Below are 21,342 nucleotides of genomic sequence, written 5' to 3'. Positions count from 1 at the left end.
GAGCATCAGAGAGAACCCTAAACCGGGGGTTAGAACTGTATAACTTGCTTCACCAGCAATGGAAAACAAAATGTTACAGAATGGGTTAAATGGCAGTGGGAGGGAGCTTATATTTTCAAAGACAGACTTTTTTCCCTCCTACCTATTGAGAGTCCATACAGCTCAGTCACAGCAACCCCACATTGTACATGGACATACACACTTCTATGTACTTTTCCTTGTAAATGCAGGCAATTAAGATCCAGGCATGGTTGTGGAAAGTTAAACCGATAAGAGCACAAATGTGTCCATTATAGAGATGGATATCACTGTGTGACACCAACACTTGTTCTGTGAAACAACTGCTAAAACCACCCAGCAATTCATCCCACAACCATTAGAGTAGATAAGCAGACAGCACTCCAAAATCAGCTGTCATATAAGCCTCACCTGTTCTGAAAACCTGTGGTAAGGAGTAATGTGTAGGCTGCAATTTTTGACCTCCCTTCTGAAAAAGCTAGTTTTGTGGTTAGATGATCCATCGGTTTATTATTTTCTGGATCACTGACAAGAAGGAAAGTCAGCACTCTTGACCTGCATACTTGTTGCAGGTTAGTGGTTCAGAACACAGAAGTTTTGCCCTGCATAGCCAAGCAACTAGCATTTTCAGAGGGAAGCTTAGAAATGGCACCCTACATTTTTCTAACAGTGCAGGTTATCAGTAAAGTTGTACGATCAGGATAACTTATCACATACAGGCATCAGAACCACTGCAATCCAAATTGTTCACATGGAGGCTTGGCAAGACTCTCACTATTGTGTAAGAATGAAGTTGGAGAGTAATAAAGAGAATAAAACCAGCATTAAAAAGGAGAACAGGCAAAATACAACATTTAGTTACATTGAACTCACATGCAGAGTCCTTTACTCACCTTTATTCTTGGATACAAAATATGGAAGAAAAAAATATAAATATATAGGTCTGAAGCAGTAAATAAAGCCTATTTTGTACAACCACTTGTTTCTGTATATATCATACTAGCCATTGCATACAATGCAATTCTACCCAGTCCCCTTCCTCAACACAAAACTTACACAAGCACCAGGCACATTAAACAAAGCAGATAATTCCTTGGTTTTCAGGGAGAGAGTTTCCTACCTGAGAGAGGCATAATACTGAGGTTGCAACATCCTTGCACACATTTCCAAGTGAAAGGAATCCCTTTCACTCAGATAGCTCAAGCCATGCAGGACTCCTGCAGACTGTCCATGTAATCGCTTTCACACTGACAGGAAAAATCAATGAACTACCACAGAGCCATGGTAGTTCACTGAGAACCACAAGTCAACATCTGCAAAGGTCGGTATTTGAAGTTGATTCATTCACAGAACTCTGAATGAATGATGCTGCTGTGTGAGTGGAGTCCTGCATGGCTGCGCTTTTTCAAAAAGTGACAGCTGGTACGGGGAACTTCTTTCCATACTGCTGTCACAGAGGGCTCAGATTGCTAAGCCACTGCAGGAGCTGGAACATGTTACATGTTCCACCCTAACACCCGAAGGTGAACTCATTCTTTAACTCTAAACAGGTAAACCTGTAAAGGCTTTTAGAACAACGCCAGTAGACAATTGTGGGTATCAAAGTCTGTTGTCATTTCACGGGTGTGCGTAATTTTAAGGTTTGAAATGTTGGGTATTTACCCTTGGCAACCTTATCTTTTACCAAAAACTGTGTAATATAGGGTTTGTGTGCACTAAAATAACTTTAGTGTATTTTTTTTTGTACTAAAAATCGTGTTTGATTAAACATGCACCAATTTAATGCGACAAAAATTGCAACTACCACAACTGTATTCTCTAGGATCTATGCTTTCAGAAAATGTATACTGGTTTGGGTGGGGGGGTTTGAATAATCTTCAGGCCTAAAATCTGCATTTAACACATGTGCAAAAACTTAAAAAATTACCTGGAAAGACAAGTGGTTAAGCAGCTTCTTTGTTTCATTAAATAAAAACAAAAAAACTTTTTCGTAAGGAATTTAAGTAATGCCACACAATCTGTGTAATCATCTGTACCCATTTCATAAATCAGAAATTTCACATTCTTTTAAAAAAGGGAAGGGCAGAGAAGACTTAAGGATGCCCGATAATTCAAGGTTAGGAAACTTCCACTCCCTGAATATTTGTGAAAAAAAATGTTTTATTAAAAGGAAGCAATCCATCTGTTGCAAGAGTAGCCTCCTCCTAAAATGCCATCAGGGTGCAAATCAAAGACAGGCCGTGGAGAAGGCCTTGGCATTGCAAGCATTCCTGACACACTGTTAGCCTTCAGCCCTCAGAAAGAGCCTGGGTGTAAGATGACGAAATGTAAATTCCAGCTTGAGGAACGCCAACAGGTCAAGAGATAAACAAGCCCCATTCGCACCAATAACAAGACCACAATCTTAAGCCACACACTTGTCTCAAAGACTGCATTCATGGAGTGCCAGCCTGCAATATACATCAGAACATTTGTAACCACTCACAAAAAAGATAAGAGGAAAATCTACTATTCACAGCAACATCTATGTTTATTCAGTGAGGTTAGAGAGCCATACTATACTAAATGACTGTTAATATGTTTTATATTACAGAGACAATTCAGTACTGTCCGTGATACTTTTTTTATTTGCACTAACATACAATTTTGAGAACAAGCTATTATATTACAGCGCAAAACACATATGTACAGGATAGCTGCAATTTTTATGAAAAGGGACGAAAGAGCTTGCAACAGTCTCTATTTACAGGTACCGTTAGATGGGCTAGCATGGGGAATGGCATTGGTTCATGTTTAAGCAGAACTCAAATTTTTTTTCCCCATTCAGTGGGGTGGTGTCTGCACTGCATATGTTAACTGCTTGTTTTGTTCTAGGGGAGAGGACAGCGAAGATATACTTATTCGACCTGTCGATCCACCCCGCACAAGACCAGTCTCTTTGGAATAGACTATGACTCAGTCAGAATATCAAACCAAAAGTCCAGACAAAACATCTCTAGCTGGGAAATAGCCCCAAAGCATAATGTTTGCACCTCCGTGCTTGACTGTAGGGATGGTGTTCTTAGGATCAGTCAGCATTTTTCATCCTCCAAACATGGCGAGTCAAGTTAATTCCAAAGAGCTCAATTTTGGTCTCATATGACCACAGCACTTTCTCCCAATCCTTCTCTGAATAATTTAGATGTTCACTGGCAAACTTCAGACGGGCGTGGATCTAGCAGGCGCTTCAGGATTTCAATCCTTGTGTTACCAATGGTTTTGCTTGGTGGACTGTGGTCCCAACTGCCTTGAGATCATTTGCAAGCTCCTCCCATGTAGTTATGGGCTGATCCCTAACTTTTCTCATGTTCATCCTTACCCCATGAGGTGAAATTTTGCATGAAGCTCCACACCAAGGGAGATTGATGGTTATTTTGTATTTCTTCCATTTGCGAATAATCACTCCCAACAGTTTTCTTCTCACCAAGCTTCTTGCTGATGGTCGTGTAGCCCATTCTAGCCTTGGCAGGTCTACAATCTTTTCCCTGGCGTCCTCTGACAACCCTTTGGTCTTGCCCATTATGGAGAGGAAGAATGAGATTCTGTGGACAGGTATCTTCTATACACTTAAGTTGTCATTAGGAGCATCTTCTTAAAATGACAGGGCTAATCTGTGTACCACATGAGCACATAGCAAGTCTGTGGGAGCCAGAATTATAGTTGGTTAATAGGGGATGAAATACTTATTTTACTCACTGAACTGCAACTCAATTTAGAACATTTGTATCATGTGTTTTTTCTGGATTTTTGGTTGATATGTCTCTATCATTTAAAATAGACCTATGATAATAATTATAGACCCTTAATTTCTTTGTAAGTGGGCAAACCTACAAAATCTGCAGGGAATCAAATAATTATTTTTCCCACTGTATCTGGCATAATAAAAAGCCATTTCCTTTTAAAGACACAAATTGCAAAGCATACACATTAACAATGAAACATACAACAGAAGCAGATTTGGTAAGTTATGAGTCAAGATGGCTGAAAAAGCTGCATTAGAATCGGCATGATCCAGGAGGCACATATTATGTGTTCTATATTATATGCTGCAGTTCGATATTAGCCTTTTCTGTATGTAAATATAGATTTATATAGCTACAGTTGTGCTCAAAAGTTTACATACCCTGGCAGAAATTGTGAAATCTTGGCATTGATATTGAAAATATGACTCATCATGCCAAAAAATGCTCTTTTATTGAAGGATGATGAGCATATGAAGCCATTTCTTATCAAATAGTTGTTTGGCTCCTTTTTAAATCATAATAAACAGAAATCACCAAAATGGGCATGATCAAAATTTTACATATCCTGGAATGTTTGGCCTTGGTACAGACACACAAGGTGACACACACGGGTTAAAATGCCAGTTAGAGGTTAATGTCCCACATCTGTGGCTTTTTAAATTGCAATTAGTGTCAGTGTATAAATAGTCAATGAGTTTGTTAGCTCTTACATGGAAGCACTAACTAGGCTAGATACTGAGCAATGGGGATCAGAAAAGATTTGTCAAAAGTCCTGCGTAACAAGGTAATGGAACTTTATAAAGATGGAAAAGGACATAACAAGATGCCCAAAGCCTTGAATATGCCAATCAGTACTGTTAAATCACTTAAGAAGTGGAAAGTTCGGGGATCTCTTGATACCAAGCTATGGTCAGGTAGACCAAGAAAGATTGCAGCCGCAACTGACAGAAGAATTGTCCGGGATTCAAAGAAAAACCCACAGGCAACCTCAAAAGAAATACAGGCTGCTCTGGAAAAAGATGGTGTGGTTTAATTTTTGAAGCAAACGCAACGTGTACACAAGACTGTAAGCGAACCATTTTATTTAGGGATAGTTGCGTTGGAGTTCAGACTGCTTTAAAAAAAAGCGTGTCCAATGCCATGTTATAAAGCTAGTGTAAATGAGCTCCTGAAGTGACCTTTCAACCATGCTCCTTAACCTGAAAGAAGAAAAATTTTTTTTTATATTTATATATATATATATATATATATATATATATATATATATATATATATATATATATATACACACACACACATACACATACACACACAGTGGGGCAAAAAAGTATTTAGTCAGCCACCAATTGTGCAAGTTCTCCCACTTAAAAAGATGAGAGAGGCTTGTAATTGGCATCATAGGTAGACCTCAACTATGAGAGACATAATGAGAAAAAAAATCCAGACAATCGCATTGGCTGATTTGGAAAGAATTTATTTGCAAATTATGCTGGAAAACAAGTATTTGGTCACCTACAAACAAGCAAGATTTCGGGCTCTCACAGACCTGTACCTTCTTCTTTAAGAGGCTCCTCTGTCCTGCACTCATTACCTGTATCAATGGCCCCTGTTTGAGGATGTGGACAGGTGTCTTTTATACTGATAACAAGTTCAAACAGTCACACTCCAAACTCCACTATGGTTAAGACCAAAGAGCTGTCGAAGGACACCAGAAACAAGATTGTAGACCTGCACCAGGCTGGGAAGACTGAATCTGCACTAGGCAAGCAGCTTGGTGTGAACAAATCAACTGTGGGAGCAATAATTAGAAAATAGAAGACATACAAGACCACTGATAATCTCCTTCGATCTGGGGCTCCACGCAAGATCTCACCCCATGGGATCAAAATGATCACAAGAACGGTGAGCAAAAATCCCAGGACCACACGGGGGGACTTAGTGAATGACCTGCAGAGAGTTGGGACCAACGTAACAAAGGCTACCATCATTAACACTACGCCACCAGGGACTCAGATCCTGCAGTGCCAGACGTGTCCCCCTGCTTAAGCCAGTACATGTCCGGGCCTGTCTGAAGTTTGCTAGAGAGCATTTGGATGATCCAGAAGAGGATTGGGAGAATGTCATATGGTCAGATGAAGCCAAAATAGAACTGTTTGGTAGAAACACAACTCGTCGTGTTTTGAGGAGAGAGAATGCAGAGTTGCATCCAAAGAACACCATACCTACTGTGAAGCATGGGGGTGGCAACATCATGCTTTGGGGCTGTTTCTCCGCAAAGGGACTAGGACGACTGATCCATGTACAGGACAGAATGAATGGGGCCATGTATCGTGAAATTTTGAGTGCAAACCTCCTTCCATCAGCAAGGGCATTGAAGATGAAATGTGGCTGGGTCTTCCAACATGACAATGATCCCAAACATACTGCCCGGGCAACGAAGGAGTGGCTTCGTAAGAAGCATTTCAAGGTCCTGGAGTGGCCTAGCCAGTCTCCAGATCTCAACCCCATAGAAAACCTTTGGAGGGAGTTGAAAGTCCGTGTTGCCCAGTGACAGCCCCAAAACATCACTGCTCTAGAGGAGATCTGCATGGAGGAATGGGCCAACATACCAGCAACAGTGTGTGCCAACCTTGTGAAGACTTACAGGAAACGTTTGACCTCTGTCATTGCCAACAAAGGATATATAACAAAGTATTGAGATGAACTTTAAATTCTTTCCAATTAGCCAATGTGATTGTCTGGATTTTTTTTCTCATTTTGTCTCTCATAGTTGAGGTCTACCTATGATGCCAATTACAGGCCTCTCTCAACTTTTTAAGTGGGAGAACTTGCACATATGGTGGCTGACTATCTATTTTAAGCCAACTCCAGTCTAGTCTTGTGATTCCCTGTGCCAGTAAGCGGCAGAGAAGAGGGAGGAGGAAATATTGCAATAAATGCAGTAAGTGCAGAAAAATGCAATTGCTGCTTTGAAATAGTTATAAACATGAAAATTAGTGAAGCTTATTTATAAATAGGCCTCATATTTATTTGTAGATCAACAAGATTGTACCATTTGTGGCCAGCATTAGGCCTCGTGTACACTGTTGGCTCCTAATGTGAGCCCAACTCAGTAAAATCCTATGTGCTCAGGTACATATAGGCTTTTATCAGTTTAGCAGCAGCATTTAGGGGCAGTTAAACATCCTTCTCCTGAACACAGAAGAATTGCGTTCAGGAAAACTTTTGGCCAAAAAAAAAAAACCACGCAAAATGTGGCAAAAACACTTGGCGTTCAAGGGAACTTAGTGTACATGTAGCCTTAGAATACAGAAAGGCAAACGAACTACAAAAACTAGCAGTCGATTTTGAGTTTGCATATCCTTTTGTAGAAGGCAGAGTTTGTAAAAAAAACATGCAATTTGTTCCATGGAGAAAACTGTACAGCTGGTACAGGAAAGCCTAATAGGCAGATGCTGGTGTATTATGAATAATGTAGAGTAATATAAAAAGGGAAAGAAAACAGAAGTTCTGTATGTACATCATAAACACAGCATTCAGCCCAAGGCAACTGAAGCCTCAAGTAACACTCCATGCAATGGTTCCCCTTACCTTCCACATGCTGCCTGGCTACCTGTGGTTAAATTGGAGCAGATACAAAGTGTTAGTCACACATACTAAGTACATGATGGATGCTTGTTTTTTTATTCTTTGTCAAATAAACGCATATGATAAAATTACAGTAACTTCAGATAGCGTAATCACAACAGAAAGAACAGTTTTGTTTTTAAGCTTGTCAACAAATATTAGTGACTCCCAAAAGTGGCCACAAACAACCACTGCGCTTTTGTCGAGAAACTCTGCAGAATCAATAATGCTCTATACCAGGGGTCTTGAATTAAAAATTTACAGGGGTCCGGTCCGCAAAATTTCCTTCCAACAGAGGTCCAAATCTCGTTAGCGATATAACACATCACAGTCCCCTGGTACATTCTGATCTTTCACACTGTAGTCCCCTCTACATCACAGTCCCCTCTTTAAAGAAGTCCCACAGTGTCCTCTTTTCCCCTTTACAACACAGCACCCCCCTCTAATGCAAGCCTTCCCCTGGTACCTTAGGCAGGGCAGAGGTACTAATCCTGGGGTTTCCTCTCCTGGGCCTCTGGCCTGCCACCGGTGTCTTCCTCATGGTGGGCTAGGTGTGGGGGGCGGAAGCTGCCTAGGTTGTTGTGTTGGCAGGTGGGCGATTGCCTGGCTTGCTGGTGTGGGGGGGCTCCCGCTTTCTGCCTCGAGCTGCAGACAAAGGAGGTCTTTACAGGTTGACTGGCTGGGTGGTTGCTGGCTCCTGCCCCTCGGTCCCGATCTGCAGCTCCTCATGCCCCGCCCACGAGGGGCGGTACTGTTAGGACCGCGGTCGTGCCGCTGCTGCTGGGTGCCCTTTTCCGGGCCTCCCACTAAGCTACTGGTGTCGTCCTCTCGGTGGGCGGGTGTGGGGGGCTGAGGGTCAGGACTGGGGGTCGGGAGCTAATGATTGCCTGGCTTGTTGGCGTGTGGGGACTTGCGCTGTCTGCGGCTCGAGGCAGGGGTCTTTTCATGTTTTGGCGGGCCGGGCGGTCACCGACTTGTTGACATGGTGACTTGGGCAGCTCCCGCCCCTCAGACCCGAACTGGTGCTCCTCACACCCCGCCCGCTGTGGGGATGGTGTCAGTGGCTGAGCGGGGGGTCCCGAGGGAGGGCACCCGGCGGTGGCGTGGCTGTAGTCTGGACGAGAATGTCCCTCGGTCTGGTTCCGGAATTCGGTCCGCCATTTAGAGACCACTGCTCTATACAGTTTCTGATCATTCAAATTTTTTGGTAAAATAAATGGGTTGTACATATATGATTTTATCTAGCTTTGGAATTTTCAAAGCAGAGGTCAATTCAAAAAATGTTTGGTTTCGGACAGAGTGAAGAGTGATTAGTAACTCTGTTTTACTTCCCCCCACTTACTATTCTGGTGTCACAAAAGTAAAGATATCTCCTTAAACATAGACACCAACAAAAAAAGTATCAGATGTTCTAACCCTGCTTTCCTCCATTATAATTACTTTATGGCTGTCTGTGCTCTTGTTGGAAAAATGGCCTATACTTGCGGTCAGACACTAAGAAATAAAGATATCGCCCTAATAAAAATATCTGACTAAAGGTTCTATCCTTTTCCCCATATTATGAAAAAAAAAAAAAAGGGTTTGAGATCTAAAACCTGCAGTACATCTGTCATCAGTGAGTTATTGTCCCATACTATGCCTGATCATCCCAATATTCAGATCCGTTATAGCACAAGAATCTTACAAAAGGAAAAAAATACAATTAACCTATAGGTCTTTGTTCTCACTAGGTCTGCTCTGTGCTCACAGCTTAGTAGCTCCAGGAAATGTGGAATGACATGCAAATTATTCTCTTGTGTGTGTATCATTTACAATTGTAAAATGGTTGTTACTTTTTTGCATGATTGAAGTAGTTGTAAACCCTTACATATATCCACTAAAGTGACTAGCCTCAGGTGATATAGAGATTAAACAAATCCTCCTACATTGTAGTTGTACCTGTATCAGTAGCCCTCTTCTCCAGAGCCTGTAAAAGAAGAGTTTAGACAGCATTTCTGTGCTCCAGAAGGCAGGGGGTGGGGATCTGATGTCCCACAATGCGCAGCTTAGAGCAGGGAGCTGAGTGTAATCTGAAATCTGCATGAAGGGAAAGGGCACCCCCCTATAGTATCATAGTGTAACATGTAGAGCTGAGGCCATCAATCACCTTTGGTGTGCTGAGGGGGGGGGGGGGGGGCGGGGGGAGACGGGTGAGGTGTCCCCTTTCCCAGGATTGTCTGGTGTCGGTATCAGAAGGGTCTCACTGAGATAGAGAAGGAAGGAGAGAGGGGACAGAAATCGTACCAGGTGCCTTAGATAGAGGCAAGTACATACTATAGAGGGATATGCTTTATACATTATGCGTTTCAGAGGTTCACAACCACTTTTTTGCAATTAGCTCAGATTTTTCAGGGTGACCCCATGCAATTATCTTTTTTTTTTGGTTTTTATAAAACAGTGAGAAGCCTAATATTTACCAACTTACCTTACAAAGTTTTCAGGTGTAATTTTTCTAGCATTGTGAAGACAATGAAAGCAACATACAGCTAATCACTATTTAGCATCATCTAAGCCCTCAAACACACTGAACTCCCCTAGATGTTAAACTGGACGCAGAAAAACGCTAAAAGCACCAAAAACACGTGTAAACACGGTACTGCGCTTAGCGCTTGGACAATTTATTCATTTGACTGGCCACAGTATTTTCCAATGACATGGATAAACGCCCAAGCGCTAAACGCAGCTAGAGTTTAGATGCGTTTACACATGTTTTTGCCACATTTAGCATTTTTTGGACAAAACGTTCCTCTCCTGAATGCAATTCTTCTGCGTTCAGGAGAGGAACGTTTAACTGCCCCTAAACTATGCTGCTCCTAAATTCTGGTAGTACAAGGACACATAGGCATTTATTGGGTTGAGTTCAGGGGCTTTGAAAAAACAAAAAACCGCCAAGAGCTGTTAAACTAAGGTTTAGGAGCAACAGTATACATGAGACCTAAGATTTACCCTACTGCATAAGGAAAAGCCATGTATTTTCTATTCTCCTTTAAAAAGTGACATAGAAGTTAGCAGAAACAACTTTTTTAAAGTTTGTTGATTTACCACACAAACCATCATTCTGGCTTTCACTTCCTAACCTGCACCCATCACTACAGTACTCAAAAGAAATTCACACAATGGAAAGGAATTATTTTCTCTGCTTTCACTTCTGGGATCTCATTTCAAGTTAGTCTATAGATGCTAATTGCACACTTCTAATCCGTATGCAAGCCTCAGCTGATATGGCAAACCTGTGTTCACAAGTCAAATTAACCTACATTTAGATCTCCAACTACTGGTAATCTGTTCATTTCAATAGCACTGCAGATGGCTGGTATTTATATTATGATCATTTGCTTGGTGAGGTACTGCTATACTTTGAGGCTGAACTCCAGAGAGTGTAAATATACAATGCATTCAGAAAGTGTTCAGACCCCCTTCATTTTTTTCAATTTAGTTATGTTGCAGCCTGATACTACAGTTGTTTAAATTCATTTTATTTATTTAATTTTTTTTGGTTAATCTACACTCAGTACCCCATAATGACAAAGTGAAAACAGAATTTTAGAAATATTTGAAAAATTTATATAAAAAAAAAAAAAAGGGAAAACTGAAACATCACATTGGTATTAGTATTCAGACCCTTTGCAAAAACACTTTAAAATGAGCTCAGGTGCCTTCAATGTCTCTGAATCGTTGCGGAGATGTTTCTACACCTTGACTGAAGTCCACCCATGGTAAATTGATTGGACATTATTTGGAAAGGCACATGCCTCTCTATAAAAAGGCCTCATGTCTGACAATGCATACTGTGTCAGAACAAAAACCATGAGGTCAAAAAGGAACTGGCTGCAAAGCTCAGAGACATGACTACAGCAAGGCACAGATCTAGGGAGGCTACAGAACAAAAAAAAAAAAAAAAAACAAATTCTGCAGCACTGAAGGTCCTCAAGAGCACAGTGACCTTCGTAATTCTCTAATGAAAGAAGTTTGGCACAACCAGGACTCTTCAAGAGCTGGTTGCCTGCCCAAAATGAGCAATTGGGGGAGAAGTGCCTTAGTGAGAGACATGAACATGAACTCAATGGTCACTTTGACTAAGCTTCAGAGATCCTGTGTTTTGCAGCCCTCCATCAATCTGTGTTTTATGGCTAGACAGAAGCCTCTACTTAGTGCAAAACACATTAAACCAGCGTGGAGTCTGCAAAAGCTGTTTCCACTTTGTCATTCCGGGGTACCGAGTGTAGATTGGGGGGGAGGAGAATTGCAATATTACTTTCATTATGATGAAAAAAAAAAAATTATATTTTATAAATACACACACAACCTCCCTCAGTCTGTAAGTCCAAAGCTTTTGCACATTATTTGCGATGAGCAACGGCATCTACTACAAATCAAGATGCTAATAAGTGGAGATGGGTGCTTAGGGAAAAGCAGGGGTGAAGAAAAGCTGGAAAGGTTCAACAACAGGGATATCCTAAAACAGGTGGTGCAAACATGAAGACATAAGTGGATGTGGTGGATGTAGCCTTACATGCCATGTGTGCTCTGGATGGAAGATTGTAGTTGAATCCACTCCAATTGTTAAGCCTTGAGTGAAGTTGGTGGGAGAGTGCATGCAAACCATATTTGTGTGAGATGTGACCTAAATACGCTGTACTCATGTGGATTTCATTATGGAATCAAATATGCAGTGATTAGGAGTGTGTATAGTCTCAAAAGTATAGAGGTATCTGGATGTGATATGAAATAAGAGGATCCAAGATTGGGGTGGTGCAACACTGAGGTGTAACAGGAACAGGTCAAAGGGTCATTGACAGTAATTATGTTAGTGAATGCAAACAGATGAACAAGAAATGTAAAAAAAAACAAATACACATAGCTGGTTAAAATACATAAGCAAAGCAAAAGATGTGAATCTTCCCGTGACATCCAGAGACATCACTGCACCCAGTCAGGGCAGTGAAAATCATGCACAGGGATACATATCCTTGCTAGGAAGGTGTCAGTTTTCGATCCATCAGCAGCTCATTGTAGACTGAGAAAATGCACATTCTTTCCTCAAGTGTCAGTTGCACGGATGAACTCTGGTATGCTCAGCCTCAAACTGCACCCCCATTTAAGTAACACCTCTCCTCTGCCTCATTTGTTTGTGTAACTGCTCAAATGGCATGCTAAGAACTCACACGGGTTAATCCAGTTTGAAATAAGCCAGAGAACACATCAAAGTGACATAGCTGGATTCTGCCAGAAGAGAGAAAAGAAGCTGCAATAATAAACGAATATAAAGATATTATTTCAGTATAATGGACTACTAAATGCCCAAGAAACAGAATTGAGGATTTAATAAAAAAAAATGGTAGCATTTATTAATAGTATGTAAAGATGACAAATTCTTATAAGAGATTACAATCCATATGATTGAAGTAGAACTACAGCCTCAAAACAAAATGTGCTGCAGAATTTGTCTATAGGTACATCTGCACTTACAGTTTTTTCTTCATCCCCCTGCAAAGCCCCACAATACCTGTTGAGCCTGCCAGTGAACTCCACCTAAAGTGGTGCTAAACATAAAATCAAACTTTTATTATATTGCAGTTTACCAATTCTTACATTTGCTGGCTGCAGTCATTTTCTTTCTTTTCTAGGCTTTATTTACCTGTTAATCTGGCCAGTAGGTCTGTTTTTAAAAGAATAAGCTCTCTTCAGATGTATCAGTTTACAGAAATGAGACAAACCACTTAACACTGGCAGGGGTGCTTGCAATGATCAGCTTTCATTTATGTAAAACCTGTATTCTAAAAGAAAAAAAAAAAAAAAAAAAAAAAAACTTGTTTGCTGCACCCGATTATAAAGCATGAGCTGGAACTTGGCTTCAATTTGTTAGTATTTTTAAATCTGATAATCCATTTAAACACTCCCCTTCCCACAGTCTGACAATGCTGTGTCTGAGCCTATTCATTTGGATGGGGGGGGGGGGACACTAATACATAAATTTATGTGATTGGCCATATCACCAAGTGCAAACAGAGAAAAAAAAAACTAATGCAGCCACCACAGCTAAGGATTTGGGTTTAATGGCGCTTAATGCAGCTTTGTGTGATGACTACACAGCTCCTGAATTCAGAGTAGAGTTTCCACTCTCATATAGGCTGTGTCTGCTTGTACCACATTGGGATGAAAAATTTTTGCATGGGGCGTGACTACCAGCATTGTCACAGCAGACTTTGCTGCAGACTATAGCTTGTCAATGAGCCCACTCCCAGTCCTGCCCACTGCTTTCTGCATGGACAGCACTTCCTCTGTAAGGCTGCATTCACACTTCAGCATTTTGTAGTTTGAAGCTCCAAAAAAGCTCAGACTTAAAAAATCAATTGTTCTCTATGTTGCTTGTTCCTGGGATCAGGTGTGAACAGACAGCATAGAGAACAATTGATTTTTTAAGTTTGAGCTTCAAGCTATAAAACACTGAAGTATGAAAGCACCCTTACTGAAATCCTCCCACTGTGAGCTGTATTGTCTGGGAGGGACAGCATGTGAAACAAGAATGAAGGGAGATTTGCCTCAGTCAGGGAAGGTAAAAGAAAGTTTGTTTCCATTATGAGCCTTGTGCATCACATAGCTCCTTCATCTCCTCCTCCCATGCTCCTCTCCAGAGCCTCCCCCAAACTATCCGACTATCGCCTAATCCACCCACTTTTAGGCGATCTCTGAATACCTCTCTTCAAAAAGAACTCTATCCTGCCTTCAACTAATAACCGAATCTTCTATTTCAGTTAATCCCCCACAGTTATTACCTTTTGTACCACCAGCCCCTCCTTCTTAGATTGTAAGCTCCAAGGATCAGGGCCCTCCTAACCCTCTTGTATTGAACTGTATGGTTGCTGTACTGTCTCCCTTTATCTGGTAAAGCTCTGAGCAAACTGTGGGCGCTATATAAATCCAGAACAATAATGTTATAATCTGGATTCCAAACCCTTTAAGTGTAGAAGGAACCTATAACCCCATATTTATTTTACTACATGGGAACGAACCATGCCTGTCCCTTGAAGGGCCAATTTAGAATAGTCCACCTTATTTAATTGTAAGTGGGAGTTATGTGGCTTACATTGTAGCTTATCATACTTGAACACGGTTATAAAAGGTTATTACGGAAGGTCTATTTGCTATTTGTTAGTTACATACCATCAGAGGTCCAAACAAAGACCACAAAGTCCTATCCAATAAACGTACTGTAAACCTGGTTTCAGGAACACAACGGACAATTTCTGGGATTCTTGCAGGTCAAACACTATTCAATTTCCTAACCCCCCCAATTGGTTGAAAACCACGTAGAATGATCCAGAACTGAAGGCTCCATTCACACTTGTGTGACTTCAAAATTGTGCGATTTTCATTGCGACATTAATGCGACTTTGGCTTTGACCAAGGATAACTGTTTATGCTGTACAAAGTCGCACACAAGTCGCATGTACAACATTCAGGTGCAACTTTCATGCAACTTTGGAGGGTTTACATTGAGGTCTATGGCATGAAAGTCGGACCAAAGTAGTGCAGGAAATACTTTGAAGTTGTACAGATATGAATGGTACCCATTGGGAAACATGGGGGGGCAACTTGTCATTCGACTTTGGATCCCAAAGTTGCATGACAAGTCGCATAAGTGTGAATAGAGCCGAACTAATTGCTACAAAACATAGGGGTGCACAGTGGAATATAGTTCACTAAATTGTGTGCTGTGATGGATTGACTGTACACCTACATACAATTATTCACTAGAAGGCAAACCTACAGAGATGTATATAAAATCTGGCCACGAAGATACTGCACAGCAAGCAATAAAACACTTCAATAACATTAGGCTGCTTTCACACTGATCTGCTTTTCCTCCGCTTTTGAAGCAGAGGAAAAAGTGTGATAATGTATTCCTACAGAACTCTTCACACCAATTCATTGCTTGCTGGTCACGTGTCAAAATCCTGCTTGCTGCATTTTAGGTGCAGTAAAAAAAAAAAAAAAAAAAAAAAAAAAAAAAAAAATCACCCCCTCATTGAAATCAATGGAAAACGCGGCAAAAATGTATCAAAAACACACTTGCACCAAAAATGGGGTTAAAGCATGAGTTTTTCTCGCAGATCAAGTAGAAAACGTGAAGTAACCTTAGTGTATGATTAACATTACAGTAACCAAGGAGATAACTCTTCTATAAATGGTATGAAGTGATATTAATCAGCATTCATTCCATCACAAAGACAACAGCTGTGTTAAAGTAACAAACTCCATTCACTTAACCTTACACTGAATTACCTGCAAAGCACTGCAGTCAGAATCCAGAGAGTGCCACGTGTATGGTGTTGGGTCTGCAAAGCACTGCAGTCAGAATCCAGAGAGTGCCAAGCGTATGGTGTTGGGTCTGCAAAGCACTGCAGTCAGAATCCAGAGAGTGCCAAGCGTATGGTGTTGGGTCTGCAAAGCACTGCAGTCAGAATCCAGAGAGTGCCACGCGTATGGTGTTGGGTCTGCAAAGCACTGCAGTCAGAATCCAGAGAGTGCTACGTGTATGGTGTTGGGTCTGCAAAGCACTGCAGTCAGAATCCAGAGAGTGCCACGTGTATGGTGTTGGGTCTGCAAAGCACTGCAGTCAGAATCCAGAGAGTGCTACGTGTATGGTGTTGGGTCTGCAAAGCACTGCAGTCAGAATCCAGAGAGTGCCACGTGTATGGTGTTGGGTCTGCAAAGCACTGCAGTCAGAATCCAGAGAGTGCCACGTGTATGGTGTTGGGTCTGCAAAGCACTGCAGTCAGAATCCAGAGAGTGCTACGTGTATGGTGTTGGGTCTGCAAAGCACTGCAGTCAGAATCCAGAGAGTGCCACGCGTATGGTGTTGGGTCTGCAAAGCACTGCAGTCAGAATCCAGAGAGTGCTACGTGTATGGTGTTGGGTCTGCAAAGCACTGCAGTCAGAATCCAGAGAGTGCCACGTGTATGGTGTTGGGTCTGCAAAGCACTCGCTCTCTACTTGGTGCATCATCAAATTCAAACTTTAAAAAGGCATATTTGAATCTAATTTGTGTTTGTGAGGTTGCACTGCACTGAACGTCTTTCGGACTCTCATGTACATCAGGCTCTCAGTGTAAAAGACACAAAGGATCCTTTATGGGTGCATTTGGGATTACTTCTGCATTACAAAAAAACCAGCATAGATCAGCAAGAAATGGAGTTGGTAGCAGATGGTGGCATACAACTATAACTGGGTGAAAAACTAAAGCCATTAGCAGTTGGCTACATTCCCTGTAGCAATGTCAAAGATTCATTTACAGTTTGATTGGAGTGTACTTTTAACAAAAACAAAATAAATAATATTAATAAATAATATATATTTAGACACAGCATCAAACTGAAACCCTGCCACCTACTTTGTCCGCCCATACTCACTCCCTGCCCTGTCATGCAAAGCAACAGATTGTTGAACGTCACATGGGACCTCAGCATGTACAGTATGCAAAGCCTCAGAGAAAGTCTGACATCTCGCTGAGCTAAAAAAGGCTCTTACTAAAACTGAGGAGTTTTTCCAGCATTTTTGTGTTAAAAAAAAGGCGCATGAAAAGCTCAAGAAAATGGTTTCCCTGTGTATGTGAATGTATATCTATGTATGTTTTCACAATGAGGTGTGCTTGCGGTGTGGTCTAAAAACTCCTGCTTGCAGCATCTTTGGGGCATGTTTGGGGAGTTAAAAAAAAAAAAAAAAAAAAAAGGCCCCAAAAACGCCTCTTTCCATTCAAATCAATGGAAAATGCCTGAAAAACGCCTATGAGAAGCGTTTTTGGAGCAGTTTTTAAAGTCACGTGTCCCTTAAAAAATGCCCAGAAAGCATGGTAAAAGCCCAGTAAAAACGGCTATGTGTTTTTGCGGCGGATCGGTGTGAAAGTAGCCTTAGAGAAACACAGCAAGAACTTTTGAGAAAGTGTCAGATATTCCAGCTGCGGACACTGGTGGCCACATTACATGCCTGCTGATCCAACTGTTACAAAAAAGAAAGTACACTATGCCAGTGAATATGGCTTACCTCCTGGCATTATTACTGGCACGGCTGCTGTTAGAAACCAAGGGGCCCCATACAGCCAACCTGACAAGCCCCCCCAAAAAATAAACAGATTATTATGTTTCACTTGTGGAGGAAAGGAAGATGCTGGTAAATGTGACATATTTACCAGACCCTTCCTCCACTTTCCATCCTGAAGGATCCTATTGTGTGCTTGCAGTTGCCAGTGGGAAGGAAAGGAGGGAAGCTGGCGGTACTGTGGGGGCACACAGGGGGAAATGTATGGTACACAGGGAGGGTGATGGGTACAATTACTGGAGCCAATCCCCCTGTATGGCTCTATGCTGGAGGCCAGAGGGACAGAGGGAAGAAGCTAGCTTTCAGCTGATGCAGAGAGCCATAGAGAGGATGGGGTTTCCAGTAACTGCCCCCCCCCCCCACCCACATCCAACTCATCCAGCTGCCTAAGCCCCTCTGCTGGCCTAGGCCCTGTACAGGAGGGCTGGTGGTACCCCTTATCCACAGCCCTGATTACTGGATCATATCCACTGTAAAACTCCATACCCACATACACCTTGCAGGCTAGGTGTTACTTACAGATCCACCATAGCAACTGAAACAGCAAAACTGTAAACAGCAAGAAAAGGACTTGTTGAAGGAATCGGTGAAGCTGGCCATACACTAGTATGTTCAAAAATTGGTTTGATTTTCTAATCATTAGTAAGTTTCAATTGATGTTCGTTTTTTACCGCAGCAATGTGGAAATTTGAAGGAGCATGGGACTTTTTTCACAAATGCATGTTTAGCAGTATGTGTTTTTCATTCATGGAAGTCCATACATTCCAAAACTGAAAGTTAAAAGCAAACAAATACTTTCAAATGGCATTCATCAAGTCATCAAATGTACTAAGAATTTTCATACAAAATAATAGTGTAAAAACAGATAACTGACATGGAAAATGGCTGGAAGAAACAAAGCCAGAACTCTATTGGAAAGATGGCATCAAGTTTTAAATACTTTGTGCAATAATAGTTTGTGATCAGAAGCTTCACTTTAATAAGTGTTATGCAAAAACGAACAAACATTAAAAAAACAAAACAAATGATACAGAGTTTAAAGCAGTATTAACCCCCAAAGCAAACATATTGCAGCTGACCAATTCTTAGATGTGATGGCTGTACTAGTTGACTTTTTTTAGGCTTTTGTGACAATTGTGCGCAATAGAGACATGGACGCTGTACGCGGCAGCCATCTTGTTAGGCCTCAGCCATTTTGTCTCCCCTCTCCTCCCTCCTGAAATGGAATTTATAGCTGTAAGTTGAATGGACTTCAAAATTGCCGCTTATCTTAAATAAAACACAGATAGATGAAGCTCCAGGGCTGTAAACCGCTAATTAGTCTGGTTCCAGGAGGTCTGCTTTGAAAATCACTTTCCTCTGCCCAATCATAAAATAATAACTCAATCAGCCATGACCTGTTATAGCCCATTAGGGCTCTAGGATACAGAGCTTGCCATAAAATGTACATTCCACATGTAGACATTTCGCACTCAATTCATAAAGTTCAGCAGGAACTGGGCACATTAATATTAGGTATATATTTGGATAGATCATTTTAAGGTGAGTCAAACAAGGCCATACATGACTAGATTAGCACATAGGAAGGGGAAGAAAGCGGTCTCTTCCCTCCTGGGTGACAAGGGTACCCTGTGTTTGGTATCCCTGAGTTTGAAATATAATTCTGAATATTAATCTGCCAGTTGCTAGGATGCTACCTGCACCTACTGGGGGTTATTAACCTTAGAATGAAATTGTACGGAGACTTGGTCATAACCTTGGTTACCTCCTAGACCCCATCCCCAAACTGGATGATTGGTCATTTGTTCTCAGGCGACACCCCTTTAATATCATAGAAAAGGACTGACAGGCTGGAGAAAAGAGAGCTTTCATTTAATATCAATCAGGGAACATCTATTGGACTTGACAGCCAAGGCAATCTTTTTGTTCGAACAATTGGACTCTGCTAAAACTAAGGACATTGCAAGTATTCTGCCTTCTGAACTCCTTTCTTATATTTCTCTGTTGCTTTATTGTTCTCTTTTATGTCTTTGTAACATCTTTTTCTGTAAATATTTTAATTGCACCATTTGTATCTTTTTAGTAATAAACCCTATTTTGAAACCGTCTCTAAAGCTTTTAATGCAAAGTTAAGAATCCCTGTCTCTTGAAGAGTGCTACTGTATGTAATAATCCTCTGAATATATCTGTCTGTGGTGACCGTGTGTTACAGATGTTTATGCTAATATCACAGTGTTACTGCTAAGATTTGTGGTTTTCTCCTTCTCTGTAAAAAATTGGTGATGTGAATTGAGTAATTAACCTGACCCAGTAACAATCACTCTCAGGCTGCTGGCACATAGGTTGTAGTCCCGCGAGCTGGAAAATCTTTGTGCAGGGCGCAGCTGAAAGTGGTATTGTTATGCAAGTGACAGCGAGGCTCGTCCTTCAGTCACGAGTTGGTGAGAAGGGCAGGGGTCAGGCACCACTTTCCATCACAGCTTTCTCCTCTTTTCATCTGGTAATCCAGCCAGCAAGTCTGTTTTTTCCACAGCAAAATTCCAGCAGAATGTGCCAGTTTACATGGATGAGACAAACCACTTAACACTGGCAGTAGTGACTAAAATGATCAGTTTTTATTTATTCATGTAAAACCTTTATCCCAAAAGAAAAAAAAAAAAAAACTGTTTGCTATAACTGGGTAAAAAGTTTGAGCTGGAGTTTGGCTTCAATTTGTTGGTGGTTCTAAATTTACTAGTCCATCTAATACTTCCCTACCCCCAGACTGACAATACTCCTGTCTGCTGTGCCTCCTATTCTCATTCCTCCAGAGTGGTGCCTCATTAATACAGGTGTTACTGGCCAAATCACCAGGTGAGTGCAGAGGGAAAAAGCCAAAGAAAAGAAAACTGATGCAGCCACCACATAATTGGTTTTTGGTTTTGGATTTTATACCATCTAAGAGGAGCTGAACGGTGAAAGCGTTTAAAAAATAAGCAAATAAACAAACAAGCAGAAGAGGGCAAAAGGACAAACCATCTGTATTTCCTGTGCCTAACCTTTTCCCCATCACTGACTTAGCATGACTAGTGACTGTGGGGAAATATTCAAGTAGCAGAAGTGCTGAAAACACTGACCCACAGAAAAGAAAATGAAGCAGAAGCAGGGAGATCCATGCAGTACAGATTCCTCTCCAACAAGCAGCACAGTAGTGACATCACCACATCTCAAACCATATATCTTAAAGCCAAACTCCAGCTGTCACTTTAAAAAAATCTGTTTGGTCCAAACTATTATCCGCAAAAAAAAAAAAAAAAAAAAAATGTGCCCGCTATGAGTACTGTACAAATTATAAGTAGCACTAGTTGTATACAACACTGGTGCAAACATACTATTTTAAAGTGACAGAAAGCTGGGGTTTGGCTTTAAGACTAACAAATACAAGCAGCAGTGCCTTTTACACAGCAGCAATTCAAAGATACATTTTCTGGGTACTCAAAGGAGATTTGATGTTGATATGATGTTGTTCACTATTCTCTTTGCTGTACAGGAAGCTGTACGAGAGGAGCAGCTCACAAGGATCTCCCTGCTTCATTTACTAAGTGGACCTGTGTTCGCTCCACCTCTCCTGCCACTTTTTGAATATTACCCCAACATTTATTAGATCATCAGGGGGCAAGTCTGATATGAAAATGCAAATCTCTGCCTCTACCAAGATAGAAGGCATGGTAAGTCAGTAACAGGAAAAAGATCAGTTGCAATGAGTCCACAGGCAACCCTGGTGACTTGTCATTTGCCC

General features: G+C 41.3%; 1 long non-coding RNA gene across 1 annotated transcript in view; it reads right to left on the bottom strand.

Moving 5' to 3' along the window:
- Positions 1-2,625: 2,625 nt before the first annotated feature.
- LOC149471128 (uncharacterized) overlaps positions 2,626-21,342 on the bottom strand; it is a 33,432-nt gene continuing 14,715 nt past the window's right edge. The window contains exons 2-3 of the long non-coding RNA XR_016307487.1: positions 7,392-7,413; positions 2,626-3,696 (exon numbers count right to left, since the gene is read on the bottom strand). This is a non-coding gene — a long non-coding RNA (uncharacterized LOC149471128). The remainder of the gene's footprint in view (positions 3,697-7,391; positions 7,414-21,342) is intronic.

This window comes from Staurois parvus, unplaced genomic scaffold (genome assembly GCF_062004578.1).
Source record: "Staurois parvus isolate SC_StPar_1 unplaced genomic scaffold, SC_StPar_1.0 ptg000029l, whole genome shotgun sequence".
Classification (NCBI taxonomy): domain Eukaryota; kingdom Metazoa; phylum Chordata; class Amphibia; order Anura; family Ranidae; genus Staurois; species Staurois parvus.
This window is presented reverse-complemented; position numbering and strand designations above follow the sequence as displayed.